This window comes from Ornithorhynchus anatinus, chromosome 16 (assembly GCF_004115215.2).
Source record: "Ornithorhynchus anatinus isolate Pmale09 chromosome 16, mOrnAna1.pri.v4, whole genome shotgun sequence".
NCBI classification, from domain to species: Eukaryota; Metazoa; Chordata; class Mammalia; order Monotremata; family Ornithorhynchidae; genus Ornithorhynchus; species Ornithorhynchus anatinus.
The window spans coordinates 24,944,717-24,963,758 of record NC_041743.1 but is presented as its reverse complement, the minus strand read 5'-3'; the positions used below and the strand labels follow the sequence as shown (position 1 = coordinate 24,963,758).

Genomic DNA, 19,042 nt, shown 5'->3' with positions numbered 1-19,042 from the left:
CTCTCCTCCCCTCTTTCCTTGTTTCCTTCCAACCATCCCCTGTTCCCAGAAGCTGCACGAAAGTGCACACTCCATCCCCACCCCCGGTCCGCACTTCCTTTATCCTGAACTGCACAGAGTACAATATTTTGGTCCTTTCACCTATAATTTTGATCTTAGTGGCCACAGGTCTCAGCAGTCACTTCCTCCTCCCTCCCTTCCTCCTTCATTCCCTGCTCCTTCACTTGCCTTTTACTGGTTTGCTGCACTACCCCAGTCTAATAATAATATTAATAATTGTATTCGTTAAGTGCGGGGCACTGAACTAAGCGCTGGCCACAAGGCAGGGATGGATTGGGGTGGACTGGAGAAGGAAGAGAAAAAGGAGGAGGAAATCCAGAGGAAGTAGAGAAGAATGAGTAGTAGGAGAAGGAGACGCATGAATAATTCATGCTATAATGAGAGAACGTTATAACAGATATGATGCTAACACTCAAACCTACACATTCACTTTCCTAGTACTGGCCATTATCATTTTTTATACACATTTTCCCAATAGGAAAAAGGAAAATGAAAACCTGAAAACATGGCTTTGATGCATGAAAAACAAAGTGTAGGGTAAAGGGGGAAATGAATCCATGTAGAAAATCCAAGGAGATTATAAATGGACACAATACAATGATTGACAGGAAAATGATTTGTCAATGTAAATTACATTTGGAAGCCAGCCTGTAGTGCAATATGAGTGATCCTGATTGGAAAGTAAGAGGATTATAGGAGTGTAAATAATTCACGTCTTAAGGGTTGCTTGTAGAGGTTGTTTTCTTCAAATTTATACATGGAACCACTTGGGGGAGAGCTTTCTACTTGGTATTTCTTTTCAGATCCAGTTGTATTCATCATTCTAGCTGATGATAATGTCAGTGTACCCTTAACCAACCAGAGGGGTAGATTTAGTTCAGTAAACTATGAAAAGCCACAATCCCAAGTCTGGAGCGTGAGACTCAGAAGCAGAGCGCCTCATCACGAACAGTCCTCCTAGCTGTAATTTCTACTGGTGTCCATCTCCCCCTACCAGATCGTAAAGTCCTCAAGGGCAGGGGTCATGTCTTGCTAGCATTACTGTACTCCTCTCTAGACTTTAAGCTCGCTGTGGGCAGGGAAAATGTCTACCAATTCAGTTCTATTGTACTCTCCCAAGCGCATTAGAGCAGAGATGGTAGACACGGTCTCTGCCCACGACGAGCTTACAGTCTAGAGGGGGACATAGATATTAATATAGATAAATAAATGATGGCTATGTACTTAAGTGCTGTGAGGCTGAGGAAGGGGTGGATAAGGGTGCAAATCCAATTGCAAGGTCAACGCACAAGGGAGTGGAAGAAGAGAAAATGAGGACTTGGTCGGGGAAGGCCTCTTAGAGGAGAAGTGCCTTCAATAAGGCTTGGAAGGTGGGGAGGGTGATTGTCTGTCACACATGAGAAATAGAGGGTGTTCCAGGCCAGAGGCAGAAGGTGGGTGAGATAGATGATAAGATCAAGTTACAGTGAGGAGGTTGGCATTAGAGGAGCCACGTATGCAGGCTGGGTTGTAGAAGGAGAACAGTAAGGTAAGGTAGGAGAAGCCACACGGTCTAGTGGAAAGAGCACGGGCCTGGGAGTCAGAGGTCATGGGTTCAAGTCCTGGCTCTGCCACATGTCTGCTGTGCGACCTTGGGCAAGACATTTCACTTCTCTGTGCCTCAGTTCCCTCATATAGAAAATGGGGATCAAGATCTTGAGCCCCATGAGGGACAGGGACTGTGTCCAACCTGATTACTTTGGATCTTCCCTAGCACTTAAAAGAATGCTTGGCATATAGGAAGCGCTTAACAAATACCACAGTTATTATTGTTATCATTAGGAGGGAGCAAGAAGACTGAAGCTTTAAGGCCGATGGTAAAGAGTATGAATTTGATGTGGAGGTAGAAGGCGACCACTGGAGGTTCATTCATTCATTTATTCATTCGCTTGCATTTTTTGAGCACTCACTGTGTGCAAAACACAGTACTAAGTGCTTGGGAGAGTACACTATAAAAACAACCAGACGGATACATTCCGTGCCCACAACGAGCTCACCGTCTAGAGGGGTAAGCAGACGTTAATATACATAAACTAATAGATTACAGATATATACATATGTGCTGTGGGATAGGGAGGGAGGATGAATGCAGGGAGCAAGTCAGGGCTACGTAGAAGGACGTGCGAGAAGAGGAGAGGAGGGTGTAGTCAGGGAAGGCTTCTTGGAGGAGATGTGCCTCCGATAAGGCTCTGAAGTGGGGGAGAGCAATTATCTGCCCGATATGGAGGTTCTTGAGGAGCAGGGGAAACGTGGACCGAATGTTTCTGTAACAAAATGATCCAGGCAGCAGAGCGAAGCATGGATTGGAATGGGGAGGGACGGGGGGCAGGGAGGTCAGCAAGAAAGCTGATGCAGTTCTCAAGCCGGGGTAGGATATATGCTTGGATTAATGTGGTAGGAGTTTGGATGAAGGGGAAAGCGCAGATTTTAGTGATGTAAAAATCGAACTGACGGGATTTGCAGATAGATGGGATACGTGGATTGAATGAGAGGGATGAGTTAAGGACAAAGCCGAGGTTACAGGCTTGTGAGACAGGAGGGTGGCGCTCTCTACAGTCACAGGAAAGTCAACGGGAAGACGGATCCGGTGGGAAGATCAGCAGTTCTGTTTTGGACATGTTACATTTGAGGTGGCGCCGGAACATACAAATAGAGATGTCCTGAAGGCAGGAGGAAATGCGAGACTCCAGAGAGGGAGAGAAAATAGGGCTGGGGATGGAGATGTGGGAATCATCCGCATAGAGGTGGTGGTTGAAGCCATGGGAGGGAATGAGTTCTCCAAGGGAGTGGGTGCAGATGGAGAATAGAAGGGGATCCAGAAATGAATCTTGAGGGACCCCGAAGTTAGGGGGTAGGAGGCAGGGGAGGAGCCCGCATAAGAGACTGAGAATGAGCAACTAGAGAGATTGGCCAGGAGAGGACAACGTCAGTGAAGACGAGGTTGGATAATCTTTTCAGGAGGAGGGGACGGTCGACAGTGTCAACAGTAGCTGAGAGGTCTGGGAGAATGAAGATGGAGAAGAGGCAGTTGGCTTTGGCAAGAAGGAGGTCATCGGTGACCTTTGCGAGGGCGGTTTCTGTGAAGTGGGGAGAAGCCAGATCGGTGGGGGTCGAGGAGAGAATTGGAGGAGGGGGACTGGAGACAGTGGGTGTGAATAACTCAAGAAGCTTTTAAATGTTTATGAAAACACTTAAAAAGGAGCTTTTAAATGTCTGGCTGTTGCAATAAGACGAGGTATTAGTGAGCAAAGTGAGCTGGGGGAGCGAGGGTGGCGATGATGTGAAGCAAAACCAAGGTGGTAGCAAGACTCTAGCTCCCCTTACAGTCCAGGGCAGAGGAGGAGGAGGAGGAGAAAAAGAAGGAGGAGCAAGAGGAGGCGGCCCCCAAATTGCCCAAGCCAGACCTTAAATATCATTTTAAAAGAAGATTTTAAACCAAGTCTAAAGTAGGTGGTTTACAGAGAGGTCTAATCTGAAAAGGTTCATGTCTGTCAAAACCCTGGCACGGACTCACTTCCGCTCATCAAAACGAGTTGGCTTGGTTTCACTGGATAATGGGAAACACCTGTGCCCCAAGAGAAGTGATTCGGCATTGCCTCATTTGCATCGACCATGGCAGATTTCAGTGCTTAACACGATCTTACCACAGATGGCAGTTCTCGAGATCCAGTGACCCCTTTTTTGTTGTTTGTTTTTGTCTTGTCTCGACAGATTGAATATGTGGGCTGAATGAGAGAGAGTCAAAGATAACGCCAAGATTAGGGACTTCTGAGGCAAAAAGCATGGTGGTGCTGTCTACAGTGACAGGAAAGTCATAGGGAGGATAGGGTTTGGATGAAAAGATAAGAAGTCCTGTTTTAGACAAGGTGAGTTTGAGGTGTCAGTGGGACTTCCAGGTAGAGATGTCCTGAAGGCAGGAGGAAATGTGCAGCTGCAGAGGGAGAGAGATCAGGGCTGGAGACGTAGATTTGGGAATCATCCGCATAGAGGTGGTGGTTGAAGCCAGGGGAGTGAATGAGTTCTCCAAGGGAGTGGGCGTAGATGGAGAACAGAAGGGGACCCAGAACTGAACTCGGAGGGACTCCCACGGTTAGCTGGTGGGAGGCAGAGGAGGAGTGCGCGAAAGAGACTGAGAATGAGCGGCCAGAGGGACGGGGGAGAACCAGGAGAGAATAGGGTCAGTGAAGCTGAGGTTTCAGGAGAATAATAATAATAATGTTGGTATTTGTTAAGCACTTACTATGTGCAGAGTACTGTTCTAAGTGCTGGGGTAGATACAGGGTAATCAGGTTGTCCCATGTGAGGCTCACAGCTAATCCCCATTTTACAGATGAGGTAACTGAGGCACAGAAAAGTGAAGTGACTTGCCCACAGTCACACAGTTGACAAGTTGCAGAGCCGGGATTCGAACCCATGACCTCTGACTCCCAAGCCCGGGCTCTTTCCACTGAGCCACGCTGCTTCTCTAGGGGGGTGGTCAAGTATGGAAGGTAGCTGAGACATGGAGGAGGATTAACATGGAGTAATGGCTGTTGGATTTGGCAAGGAGGAGATCATTGGTGACCTTTGAGGGGACAGTTTCTGCTGAATGAAGGGTACGCAAGCCAGTTTGGAGAGGGTTGAGGAGAGAATTGAAGGAGAACTTGAGGTAACTGAGGCCCAGAGAAGTGAAGTGACTGGCCCAAGATCACACAGCAGACAAGTGGCGGAGCCGGGATTAGAACCCATGACTCCCAAGCCCGGGCTCTTGCCACTAAGCCATGCTGCTTCTCTTAATAACAATAATAATAATGATGATGATGATGGTATTGGTTAAGCACTTACTATGTGCCTCATTTGACAGATGAGGGAACTGAGGCACAGAAAACTGACGTGACTTGCCCAAGGTCACACAACAGACAAGTGGCGGAGCCGGGATTAGAACGCACAACCTCTGATGCCCGAGCCCGTGCTCCAGCCACTAGGCCACGCTGCTTCAGATAAAAACTATGGTATTTGTAAAGCGCTTACTATGTGCGAAGCACTGTTCTAAGAGCTGCCACAGAACTCCAAGCAGCCCCCTTTTCAGCCAGGGTGGCTTGCCCAGGGTGATCCAGATGTAGATCAATCAGTGGTATTTATGGAGTGCTTCTTGGGCGCAGAGCACTGTACTAAGTGCTTGGGCGTGTTCCCACACTATCACAGACATGACGTGGCTTAGTGGATAGGGCACGGGCCTGGGAGTTGGGAGGTCACGGGCTCTGATCCCGCCTCTGCCGGCGGCGGAAGAGAGAGAGCGCCTGCTGAAGGAGCTCGACCTCTCTGACGGGCTCCGGGCCGAACGCACCACCGCCGCTCACGGGCTGGACCTGCCATTCCTTGACCATCGCTTCACCGCCTACTACATCTCCCTTCCGCCGGAGCTCAGGAGCCCAAAGAATGCAATCGAGAAGCATCTCCCGAGGGAGGCTTTTGAGGACGTGAACCTGCTGCCCAAGGGAATGCTCCGGAGGCCTTCAGCGACGGCCTCACCTCCGTCAAGGAGTCCTGGTTCGGCATCCTGCAGGACCACGTCGAGGACCAGCCCAGCCCGCACACTCCGCCCCTCTGCTGTCGCTCACCTCCTCACTGGGCCTCGTTCCCGCCCGTCCCGCCATCGACCCCTGGCCCACGTCCAACCCCTGGCCTGGAACGCCCTCCCTCCTCACACCTGCCAAACTAACTCTCTTCCCCTCTTCAAAGCCCTACTGAGAGCTCACCTCCTCCAGGAGCCTTCCCCGACCGAGCCCTCCCTTTCCCTCCACCCCTTCTCCCATCCCCATTCCCCTCATTTCCTCCCTCTGCTCTTCCCCCTTCCCCTCCCCACAGCACTTGTGCATATGTATATATTATTTATTACTCTATTTTATTAATAATGTGCATATATCTACGACTCTATTTACCTTGATGGTATCGATGCCTGACCACTTGTTTTGTTTTGCTGTCTCTCCCGTTTAGACTGTGAGTCCGCTGTTGGATAGGGATTGTCTCTCTCTGTTGCCGAATTGTCCATTCCAAGTGCTTAGTACAGTGCTCTGCACAGGGATTGTCTCTCTCTGTTGCCGAATTGTCCATTCCAAGTGCTTAGTACAGTGCTCTGCACACAGTAAGAGCTCAATAAATATGATTGAATGAATGAATGACAGCAGGCTTAGACAATTTACTGAAGGATTTTGGGGAGGAATAGTAAGAGGGAGATGGGGCGATAACTGGAGGGAGCCAGGGAGTCAAGGGAGGGTTTTTGGTTTTTTAGGATAGCAGAGGCATGCTCATGTTTGAAAGCAGTGGGGAAGATGGTACTGGAGAGGAAACAGGTGAAGATGGGGATCAGAGAGAGAGAAGAAAGGAGGGGGCGAGCATTTAGATAAGGTATGAAGGAATGGGGTCAGATGGGCAGTTGGAGAGGGTGGATTTTGAGGGGAGGCAGGAGGCAGGAGATCTCCTCTAGAGATACTGCTAGGAAGGATGGGAGAGTTGAAGAGGGGCCAGAAGGGGAAAACACTGAGGACGGGCAGGGGAGATCTCGGGCAGGGGAGATCTCGAGCAGGATGATTCGTCAACACCTTAATGATATTTAATGCGCACCTTAGCCGTAGCATGTCTGATCTCAGTCTTCTCACGCTCCTTGTAAATCCTTTCTTCTCTATAGTTCACACAACGCTGAACTTGATCTCCTTCTCAAGCCCTGTTGGTTGAGCACTTATCATTGAAATCATCCCTGGCTTCTCTCCATCATTTACTTCCCAGATTCAGCCCGTTTCTTATTCTGTGCCTCTTCCTTTCCTAGGCTCTCACCCCCTCACCCTTTCTTTCGTGATATTTGTTAAGCACTTACTCTGTGCCAGGCACTGTACTAGGTGCTGGGATGGATACAAGGTGATCAGGTTGGAAAAAGTCCATGTCCCACCTGAGGCTCACAGTTTTAATCCCCATTTTACAGATGAGGGAACCGAGGTATAGAGAAGTGAAGTGACTTACCTAAGGTCATACAGCAGACAAGTGGCAGAGTCAGGATTAGAACCCAGGTCTGACTCACCTCCACCAGTTCCCCCCTACCCACTGCCCCTCTTTACCGGTGCCCCTGTCTCCAGCCACACCCCTCATCAATCCATCACTACAAATTGATGCATACATCGTCATTATAAAACATGATTAGAGCACACTACTTCTCCCTTTAAAAACCCCCATAATGCTTTCTTTATGTTGTTAGGCACTTACTACGTGCCAGGAACTGTTCTAAGCGCTGAGGGAGATACAAGGCAATCGGGTTGGACGCGGTCCCTGTCCCACACGAGTCTCACAGTCTTAATCCCCGTTTTACAGATGAGGAAACTGAGGCCCAGAGACGTGAAGTGACTTACCCAAGGTTACACAGCATACAAGCGAGCTGGCAGGGCTCCAGGTGGGGAATGTGGGGGCCATTCCTCGAGGGGGTCTGCACCACCTAAAGAAAGGGAGCATTTCTGGAGGAGGAGGGCCCGGCTCCGAGGGGGGTAATGCTTTTGGAGAAGTGCAAAGTGCAAGAGTTAGAGAGGCAGCATGGCCCTAGAGGACCTGGGGTCTAATGCCAGTTCTGCCACTTGTCTGCTGTGTGACCTTAGGCAAGTCACCTTACTTCTCTGGGCCTCAGTTTCCTCATCTGTAAAATGGGGACTTCCTCGCCCTTAGACTGTGAGCCCTATGTGGGATTGTATCTGACCTGATTATTTTGTACCTACTCCAGTGCTTAGTACAGTGCTTGGCACAGACTAAGTGCTTAACAAATGCCGCAATTATCAAGAGAAACAGTGCGGCTCAATGGAAAGAGCCCGGGCGTGGGAGTCAGAGGATGTGGGTTCTAATCCCGGCTCTGCCACTTGTTTCCTGTGTGACCTGGGGCAAGCCACTTAACGTCTCTGTGCTTCAACTACCTCATCTTTAAATGGGGATTAAGACTGTGAGCCCCTCGTGGGACAACCTGATTAGCTTGTATCTACCCCAGGGCTTAGAACAGTGCTTGGCACACAATAAGCACTTAACAAATACCATTATTATCATCATCAGACACAGTCCCCTTGCCGTAGAGGGATCACAACTCAACAGCTTGCTGCCATCGAACCCAGACTGGTCTTCCAAAGGGCTCGGACTAGATATGGGATGATCCTTTTAAGGGGATGGCCAAGTCTGATGCCAAGACCATAGACTGGGTTGAAGCTTCATGTGCTGAAGCCATTCCATGAGCGCAGGAAGCGCTTAGGGCAACGAACTCACTTCTTTAGGCCACTAGGTTACACTATAGTATTCATTCAATAGCATTTATTGAGCGCTTACTATGTGCAGAGCACTGTACTAAGCGCTTGGAATGTACAAATCGGCAACAGATACAGTCCCTGCCCTTTGACGGGCTTACAGTCTAATCGGGAGAGAATAATCATAATAATGTTGGTATTTAAGCGCTTACCATGTGCAGAGCACTGTTCTAAGCGCTGGGGGAAATACAGGGTAATCAAGTTGTCCCACATGACGCTCACAGTCTTTAACCCCATTTTCCAGATGAGGTAACTGAGGCCCGGAGAAGTGAAGTGACTTGCCCACAGTCACACAGCTGACAAGTGGCAGAGCCGGAAGTCGAACCCCTGACCTCTGACTCCCAAGCCCGTGCTCCTTCCACTGAGCTACGTTGCTTACAAATGCAAAGAGAGAATTTTCATTCATCATTGGCAGGAAACGGGCTTAGCCCACCGGGGCCTTGGGCTACACGACGCCCTGCCAACTGGAAAAGTGACTCCCCGCCTCCCTCGGCTCTTACTTTTCTCCCAGGGAGCAGCTTGAGGGTTCTTTCATGATTCCTCAGGTTTGGGATTTTCCACATGGCAGAGCGATGAGAGCTACCAACCCGATTTGATGATGGGAGAGTCAACGGACTGGTTTCTGTGGGGCGAGAAGAGTGTCGGTCAGTCCGTCAGAATCTTGGGAAATACACTGAGTTTGCCAGCCAATAGGCCACGCGACGTGCTGGAGTCAGAAGGAGCAGGGTTCTAATCCCGCCTCCGCCACTTGTCTGCCGGGTGACCCTGCCCTCGGTTACCTCATCTGTAAAATGGGGATTGAGACCGTTAGCCCCACATGGGACGGGGACTGTGTCCAACTCGATTTGCGTGTATCCACCCCAGGGCTTAGCATAATGCCGGGCACATAGTAAGCGCTAAATAAATACCGTCATCATTATTATTACTATCTTAGTGCAGAGGTCCCACACTGAGAAAAGGAGGCGGAATGGGTCCTTCTATTGCCGGCGGCTAGCGCGGTAATTTCGAGCTCCCCGGTCGCCCCCGTTTTTCTTGGCATCTGCTTTCAAAGCCCCCCTGAGACTGTCTCCCATCCTTTCTCCCCCAGCACGCCCGGACTAAACAAGCACTTCCTTTGCTCTTAATGAAATCCGCCTTCATTTCCAGCGTCCCGCTGGCCGGCTGGAATCTCGGTTCCAGTCCCCATTTACATATCTGTTGTTTTGGTGCTGGACTTTTGGATGGGCTCCCTCTTTGCTGAAAGCCAAACACATAACCAGGACAACGCCCCCCCACCCCCACCAAACTGTTATCACCATCTGGTTTTCCTTCTCTGTAAAGCGAGACAGATACAAAACTCCGTGTTACCCCTGTAAGGCAATTTGCTGGCCTTGTTACCACACCTGACTCTGGGGTGAGTGGCTGGTTTTGATTTGATAAAAAGGCATTGGATCCAGCTGCAGCGGGCCGCTGCCTTACTAAGCCGACAGATGGGCGTCGCTCTAAGAGAGCCACATGGTGTTTTTTTGTTCAAATCAGCTCATTAGGTTTTATCTGCAATATGTTGCTGCATTGGCAGAAACGATCTTCTGTGAGCAAAAACATTAGCCAGCGTTTATCAACAGCCAGGGAAAGGATTGGGTTGACAATGGCTCGGAGCATAGGGATGGAATCTTGCCCCTAAGATACCCTCTCCTACTTCAAAGCCTTTTTGAAAGCTTCCAAGAAGCTTTCCCTGACTAAATCCTGCTTTCCTCTTCTTCATTCATTCAACCGTATTTATTGAGCACTTAGTGTGTGCTGAGCACTGTACTAAGGACTTGGGAAAGTTCAATACAACAATAAAAAGTGACATTCCCTGCCCACGACAAATCTTCCCACTCCCTTCTACATCACCCTTGCTCCCTCTGTCGATCCCTCTTCCCAGCCCCACAACACTTACGTACATAGCTGTAATTTATTTATTTGTATTAATGTCTATCACCCCCTCTAAGCCGTAAGTTCTTTGAGGGCAGGGAATGTGCCTGTTGATTGTTACATTGTACTCTCCCACGAGCTTAGTATAGGGCTCTGCATACAGTAAGCGCTCAATAAAAATGATTGAAGTGAGTTCTGCAAACTCATCTGTCTCCAATTTTTCCTAGCCACATGGAATAGTAATAGAGAGGTTATTTGGCTTTGGGCAATTATAATATCATCTCCACACAATCTGTGAGGGAGAAGGAGGCAGGAGTCTGCGATTTGAAGGAGACGTTCGGTTGGCTTGCAACGAAATAACTCCCCTTTCCTCACTTCAAAATTAGTAAGATAAATGGATGGAGCCGAAACCCAAGGACCAAGCCTCTGTCTTCAAGGTGGCTGTTGGCTTCTGACATGATAAATAGTCCCGGTTCCTTCTCGGTCTGTTGATTCCTTCCCAGTCTGCCCATTCAGCTTCCTTGATATAGAAAGAGCCACACAAAGCCACAGGCGGCCTCCTACCTAGTCAGCAGCTTCAGCTTCACATTTCTGCCAGATCGGTATCGGGATTTCTCAGCTCCCACCTGACCGGAGAATTTCGACTCATCTCCCTGCCTATGAAGAACCTCGGGTAACTGTTTCTAAAGAGAAAAAAAGCAGAAAGAAGAGAGAGAGAGAAACCAAAGTCCAGAACAACTAACTATGAGATTTCTCTGTTCCTGAGGTTTCCCGCTCTGACAGTTTTCCATAGTGAGGACTCTTCCTTGTCTTCTTATCTGGAGCTGGAGAAAATAGCAGGAGGCGTGATTCTGGCTGCTGGACCACCCCTTGACTCCTTCTTTCTAAAAATCACTCAGCCGTTGGCCAAAAAGGGTGGATCTCCAAGCCGATCCAATCCCTCCTGTCTCCATTAAGGCCAGTCTGTTGCTTCTCTGCCTTGCATGGGCCGGGCTGGATCAGTGCAGGGGCTCACGGGGCTGAAGCCGGGGGATGCCAGGCTAAGTAGGGGGCCCTCAAATCTCCTCGACAGTGGACACCCGCCTCCGTGATCTGCCGCCACTGAAAACTCAGTCCCCGCCAAAACCCCCTCCTCCAATGGGTTGGACGAAGCCTCCTTAGCTCTGTCTCTCACAGCGGAGCTCCTTCCCCTCCCCTCCCAGTAGATGGCAAGAATTTGTGATCTGTTACCATAATCACGGTGTTTGTTAAGTGCTTACTATGTGCTTACTATGTGCCAAGCACTGTTTTAAGCACCGGCCTTTTACCGGGGCCCGCCTACAGGAAGCATGCAGAAGCCATGACATCCAGAAGAATAGTAAGAACGGTACTTATTAAGCCCTTACTATGGGCCAAGCACTGTTCTAAACACTGGGGTAGATACAAATCATTCAGAATGGATACAGACCCTGTCCCACATGGGACTCACACTCCTAATCCCCATTTTCCAGATGAGGTAAATGAGGCCCAGAGGAGTGAAGTGACTTTCCCCAGGTCACCCAGCAGAGATGTGGCAGAGCCAGCTTAGAACCCAGGTGCTTCTGACTCTCGGGCCCGTGCTCTATCCACTGAGCGCTGGGGTAGAAGTCCCGGTCCCCTCCCAGACTTCCCTGTCACCGTGGATGGTACGACCATCCTTCCCATCTCTCGGGCCCGCGACCTCGGTGTCATCTTTGACTCGTCTCTCTCGTTCACCCCACACATCCGATCCGTTACCGAGACCTGCCGGTCTCACCTTTACAGTATCGCCAAGATCCGCCCTTTCCTCTCCACCCAAACGGCTACCTTACCGCTACGGGCTCTCGTTATATCCCGGCTAGACTACTGTGTCAGCCTTCTCTCTGACCTCCCTTCCTCCTCTCTCGCCCCGCTCCGGTCTATTCTTCACTCCGCTGCCCGGCTCATCTTCCTGCAGAAACGATCTGGGCATATCACTCCCCTTCTTAAACAACTCCAGTGGTTGCCCATCGACCTCCGCTCCAAACAAAAACTCCTCACTCTAGGCTTCGAGGCTCTCCGTCACCTTGCCCCTTCCTACCTCTCCTCCCTTCTCTCTTTCTACCGCCCACCCCGCACGCTCCGCTCCTCCGCCGCCCACCTCCTCGCCGTCCCTCGGTCTCGCCTGTCCCGCCGTCGACCCCCGGGCCGCGTCCTCCCGCGGTCCCGGTACGCCCTCCCTCCTCACCTCCGCCAAACTGATTCTCTTTCCCTCTTCAAAACCCTACTTAAAACTCACCTCCTCCAAGAGGCCTTCCCAGACTGAGCTCCTCTACTCCCTCTGCCACCCCCCTTCACCTCTCCGCAGCTAAACCCTCTTCTCCCCTCTCTCCCTCTGCTCCTCCCCCTCTCCCGACCCACCCCCTCAGCACTGTACTCATCCATTCAACTGTATATATCTTCATCACACTATTTATTTTGTTTAATGAGATATACATCACCCTGATTCTATTTGCCATTGTTTTCATGAGACGTTCTTCCCCTTGACTCTATTTACTGCCATCGTTCTTGTCTGCCCGTCTCCCTCGATTAGACCGTAAGCCAGTCAAAGGGCAGGGACTGTCTCTATCTGTTGCCGATCTGTACATTCCAAGCGCTTAGTACAGTGCTCTGCACATAGTAAACGCTCAATAAATACTATTGAATGAATGAATAAGCGACGCTGCATGCAAGACACCTCCAGGGAACCGCAGCCCCCAGGATGCAGTACCTCCTGCAAACCTCACGATGTTTTCATCTGCAGCTTGATTTCATGATGTCACGTATCCCATGAGTGGGTCCAAAAAGTCTCTCAACCCTGGGTCCAATAGTGGTAGTCAGTCGATCAGATTTACTGAGCACTTACTGTGTGCAGAGCACTGTGCTAAGAGATGGTGGTATTCGTTTAGCACTTACTATGTGCCAGGCGCTGTACTAAGTGCTGGGATGGATACGAGCAAATCGGGTTGGACACAGTCCCTGTCCCATGTGGGGCTCGGAGGCTCAATCTCCATTTTACAGATGAGGTAACTGAGGCACAGAGAAGGGAAGTGATTTGCCCGAAGTCTCACAGCAGACGAGTGGTAGAGCCAGGATTAGAGCCTTTGACCTTCAGACTCCAGGCGTGTGCTTTCCCCACTGAGTGCTTGCGAGAGGACAATATAACAGACACATTCCCCGCCCACAACGAGCTTACAGTCTAGCCGGGGAGACAGACATTAAAGCAAATAAATAAATTACCCATATGGACCTAAGTGTTGTGGGGCTGAAAGGGGGAATGAATAAAGGGAGCAAGTCAGGGCCATGCAGAAGGGAGTGGGAGAAGAGGAAAGGAGGGTTAATCAGGGAAAGGAAAGGTAAAAATGGTCCTATCTGTAGGGCAATATCATTTGGAGTAAAAACTAAGATGAAAAGTTAACGTTTGCAGGGGTCGGACTGTCCCTTCATGGTTCTGATCCAGGCTCTGCCACTTGTCTGCTGCGGGACCTCGGGCAGGTCATTAACTTCTCTGTGCCTCAGTTACCTCATCTGTAAAATGAGAATCAAGAGTGTGAGCCCCATAATCAGGAGGAGCGTGTCCTACCTGATCACGTTATATCTGCTCCAGGGCTTAGAACAGTGCTTGGCACATAGTAAGCACTTAGCAAACTTCATAATTACAGTAACAGATCACAAATTCTTGCCATCTACTGGGTGAAGCATTGTTTCATTCTAGCTGTTTTGAACCTTCTCCCACGCTTCAATGGTGCCCCCTTGTCCTGGTGTTGTATAAAGGACCCTCTATCTGAAATATTTGTACCTCGTCAACAATTTGAGACTTGGAATTTTTCTTTTCCCAAAAGACAGCTCTAGGTCCTGGATTTCCCATCCTCCCCAACCCCCGACTAAGTAAGAATCATTTACGGACCAGCTTTGGAAAAATCCATAGTCAGTTATTTTCCAAGGAGGCTCAGAACTAGAGCAATCTTCTAAGAAATGATCTCTTTCAGCAATCCAAGTAATGTAACTCCATCGCCCTGCTGAGTGTGGTTATTGGATAAAGATGACGATGGCATTCTGGACTAATGTATGCATGGGAAAAGGCATTCACATGGACCAAAATGAGATTTAGGGGTTTGAGGGCAAGATTATTACGGTTGAGAAATGTTGAAAGACAAAAAGGGAGAGTTCCTCATTGAAATTTTCTGGTCATATCATGTCAGTATTTACATCAGAGAGAAGCAGCGAGGCCTAGTGGGTAGAGCAAGGGCCTGGGAGTCAGAAGGACCGGGGTTCATTCAATAGTATTTATTGAGCGCTTACTATGTGCAGAGCACTGTACTAAGTGCTTGGAATGAACAAGTCGGCAACAGAGACAGTCCCTGCCCTTTGACAGGCTTACAGTCTAATCGGGGGAGACAGACAGACGAGAACAATGGCAATAGAGTCGAGGGGAAGAACATCTTGTAAAAACAATGGCGACTAAATAGAATCGAGGCGATGTACATTTCATTAACAAAATAAATCGGGTGATGAAGATATATACAGTCGAGCGGACGAGTACAGTGCTGAGGGGATGGGAAGGGAGGGGGGGAGGAGCAGAGGGAGATGGGGGGCAAAGAGGGTTAAGCTGCGGAGAGGTGAAGGGGGGGCGGTAGAGGGAGTAGAGGGAGAAGGGGAGCTCAGTCTGGGAAGGCCTCTTGGAGGAGGTGAGTTTTAAGTAGGGTTTTGAAGAGGGGAAGAGAATCAGTTTGGCGGAGGTGAGGAGGGAGGGCGTTCCGGGACCGCGGCAGGACGCGGCCCGGGGGTTGACGGCAGGATGGGCGAGACCGAGGGACGGCGAGGAGGTGGGCGGCGGAGGAACGGAGCGTGCGGGGTGGGCGGTAGAAAGAGAGAAGGGAGGAGAGGTGGGAAGGGGCAAGGTGACGGACAGCCTCGAAGCCTAGAGTGAGGAGTTTTCGTTTGGAGCGAAGGTCGATAGGCAACCACTGGAGGTGTTTAAAAAGGGGAGTGACATGCCCAGATCGTTTCTGCAGGAAGATGAGCCGGGCGGCGGAGTGAAGAATAGACCGGAGCGGGGCGAGAGAGGAGGAATGGAGATCGGAGAGAAGGCCGACACAGTAGTCTAGCTGGGATATAACGAGAGCCCGTAGCGGTAAGGTAGCCGTTTGGGTGGAGAGGAAAGGGCGGATCTTGGCAATATTCTAAACCCAGTTCTGCCACTTGTCCACTCTGTGACCTTGGGCAAGTCACTTAACTTCTCAGGGCCCTATCTGTAAAATGTGGGTTATAAGACTGTGAGCTCCATGTGAGACACTGACTGTGTCCAATCTGATTAGCTTATATCTACCCCAGAGCTTAGTACAGTGTCCTGGCCCATAGTAAGCACTTAACAAACACCATTAAAACAAACTGAAAAGGGCAGAGCAATATACCACTGGAATAGCTCTCAGTTCCATTTCGAAGTTCTGAACTAAGATAGAATTAAGAAGAAGGGAAATTGTGGTTTATTTTCCACCTACCTCAGGGGTTGTGTGAAGTGATAATAATAATAATAATGGTATTTGTTAAGTGCTATGTGCCAGGCACTGTTTATTTTTATTAGTATTAAGGTATTTGTTAAGTACCTTCTGTGTGCCAAGCACTGTTCTTAGCACTGGGGTGGAAACAAGCAGATAGAGTTGAACACAGTCCCCGTGCCACATGAGGCTCACAGTCTCAATCCCCCTTTTACAGATGAGATAACTGAGGCACCGAGAAGTGAAGTGAAGTGACTCACCCAGCATCACACAACAGACAGGTGGCGGAGCTGGGATTAGAATCCGTGACTTCTGACTCCCAGGCCCGTGCTCTATCCACTATACCATGCTCCTTCCCCAGTTCATTAGATTCCTAAAGCAACCATTCAACTGATGCAGTGCTTCGCCCAACGCCACCTTCGCTGAATCAAATTGTAAGGAAAATTAGCCGAGACGTCTGAGTTTTTAATTAATGTTTGTCTCGACTGAGAAGAAGGAGGGCCTTCGAAAGGTGATGGACTAATTAAAGGTTTTAATCATCTTGGATACATACTAGCAAATTCATTCCGAACTAATGAAGTTAAAGGAGGTCATCTGTTTGAGAAAACTGACTAGACACTGTGACCTCGGGGGAATGGAAATGGAAACGATCGTCTCGAGAAACGATTCCAAAAGTGTGGCGGTCGGCCCACTGTAACTGTTGCCAAGAAAGCTCCTGAGATAAAAGGGGTTGAAAATCTTATTACATTCCTCTGGGGAGGAAATGGAGAGGGAAATAGGTCATAGTCAGAAAGACATTTTCTCTTAGAGAACCAAGAATACTTCAGAGTGTGTTTGGGGATGAGGTAGAGTACTGTACTGCCCAACCTAAAATCCCCTGTCCACACGCATGGTCCTTTCCTGACAGCTTGGAAAAGCGCATGCTAGAGGATCCCGGGGGGAAGCTTCCAGGAAGTCAAATTTCCAGAAACTGAAATCCCGTGTGATATCAGGAAGAGGCAGTGTGAGATAGCTGGCTCTTTCAATGTCTCTTTCTCTCTTTCCAGAAAAGATCAGTGCCAGCCTGCCAAATGGGACCAAATGTCTTTAAAGCAGGAGTAAGGCAGGAGAAACTGGTGAGAGTCAAAGATGATCCAGGTCAGGTCAAGAGAGGAGCCAGAGGAAGCTTCGCCATTGCTCCTCCTCCACCCACTTGGATCAGAATTGCAGATTGGATGGCGGGGAAGCTCTCCGGGTGAAGATGCCCAGAATTCCCAAGTCCAAACCTTCCCAGGTTGCTTCGATCCTACCGTCTCTGAGAACTATCGTCTCTCTGACACTTCAGTCTTTTCCAAGAAACTGCTGCTTTCACCCCCAGGTGCAAATTCTTCGGAGAATTGCCATCAAGTCGTGGTTCATCAGAACCCCTCAGCCGTCCAGCAGTTAGGAATAAAAATAACCCTGCTTACTGTGTCAAGCATTGTTTTAATTGCTGGGGAAGATAGACTACAATCAAGTCCCACACAGGGCTCACCGTCTAAACAGGAGGGAAATAAGGTGTTGAATCCCCATTTTACAGATGAGGGGACTGAGGCAGAGAGAAGGAAGTGACATGCCCAAGGTCACACAACAGGCAGGTAGAGGAGTTGGGATTCGAACCCAGATCCTCTATCTCCCATGCCCGGTCTCTTGCCACCAGGCGACGCTGCTCCTCGCTAAACTAATCTTGAGTTTTCCCCATCTTGTGCCAACGGATGCAACTGCTGAACTGTACTTTCCCAAGCACTTAGTACAGTGCTCCGCACACAGTAAGCGCTCAATAAATACCACTGAATGAATGAACAGATCCAGTGGCCCAAGCAAGCAAGCAAGCAATCAATCACTGGAATTTAGTGAACGCTTACTGGGTGCTGAGCACTGTGCTAAGCTCTTGGGAAAGTGCACTCTAATAGAGTTGATAGACATGATCCCTACCCTCATGGAGCTTACATTCTACAGAGCAGTGGGCTCTGACTCTCAATTTAGTGTGGTGCTATAATGACAAGAAAATAACTGCCCAAATCTCTTGGGAAGTAAAGAGAAGCAGAGAAAATTACTTGAAATCCTAATCAAACCATCTTCGTTACTATGTTCTCCTCTCCATGGGTTAGGGTTTAGGAATAACGAAGAATCATCTGATGGCATTTATTAAGTGCTTACTGTGTGCCAAGCGCTATACTGAATGTCTGGGAGAGTTCAGTACAGTAGTACAATGTAATACAGCACAGTGCTCAGCGCTTAGTACAGTGCCTGCCACATAACAGTGCTTAACAGATGCCATTAAAAAATGGAGTTGTTAGACCTGATTCCCCACCCTGGAAGAAGCTTACAATCTAGTGGAAATGATCGAGAAATGACCAAGTCCTGGGAGAGTAAGAGATTCAGAACTATCAACCCGAATAATAAATAACTGCGACACATTTTAAACGCCTACTATGTGCCAGGTACTGTACTAAGCACTGGGGTAGATACAAGCTAATCTGGTCGGACACAGTCCCCTGTCCCACAAAGGACTCGGTCTCAATCCCCGTTCTACAGATGAGGTAACTGAAACTCAGAGTAGTGAAGTGACTTGCCCAAGGTCACCCAGAAGACAAGTGGCAGAGCTGGGATTAGAACTCAGGTCGTTCTGAGTCCTAACCCCATGCTCTATCCACGAGGCCACCCTGCTTGGACTTTCCCAAGCATTTAGCACGGTGCTCTGCACACGGTAAGCACTTAATAAGTACCACTGATTGATCGATAGATTGATAGAAAAAGGTTCTGACGGCTGGAGTTGGCAAACCGGGTCCTGGCCCTGCCTCTGAGCGTCTCCACCTTCACTACTCTTTGGTTTCCCGGAAAAGGGTCCTCTAGGCCGGAAGCTCGTTGTGGGCAGGGAACGTGTCTCCCGGCTCCGTTGTACTGTACTCTCCCAAGTGCTTAGTACAGTGCTCAATGCACAGTAAGCGCTCAATAAATACCACTGATTGACTAGAAGGAAGCGCAGGTGGAGCAGAACTGACATCGTAACTTTCACCTAGCCCAGAGAAGAGCAAGTAGACACTGAGCTTCGAAAAACGAGGTCCTCATCACACCCGAACACCACGTCCCACGTCACCGACGATTTCAGAGCCCGGGCTGTGACCTTGGAGACATCTTTCTGAACCTCTCCCCTCCTCCGCCAATCTCCTGTTTTCTAGATCAACTCTTCAAACCTTTTCATCATGG

The 19,042-nt window shown here is 49.3% G+C and overlaps 1 long non-coding RNA gene across 2 annotated transcripts in view; it reads right to left on the bottom strand.

The window, feature by feature from the left end:
- The window catches only part of LOC114817215, a 38,687-nt gene that overhangs the window by 2,022 nt on the left and 17,623 nt on the right, over positions 1–19,042 (bottom strand). Inside the window, exons 1-2 of one of the 2 annotated variants that reach the window (XR_005660890.1) lie at positions 7,479–7,561; positions 6,703–6,802 (exon numbers count right to left, since the gene is read on the bottom strand). The exons of the other annotated variant lie outside the window; for it this stretch is intronic. This is a non-coding gene — a long non-coding RNA (uncharacterized LOC114817215). Of the gene's footprint in view, positions 1–6,702; positions 6,803–7,478; positions 7,562–19,042 lie in introns of those variants that run through there. 2 annotated transcript variants of the gene reach the window in all.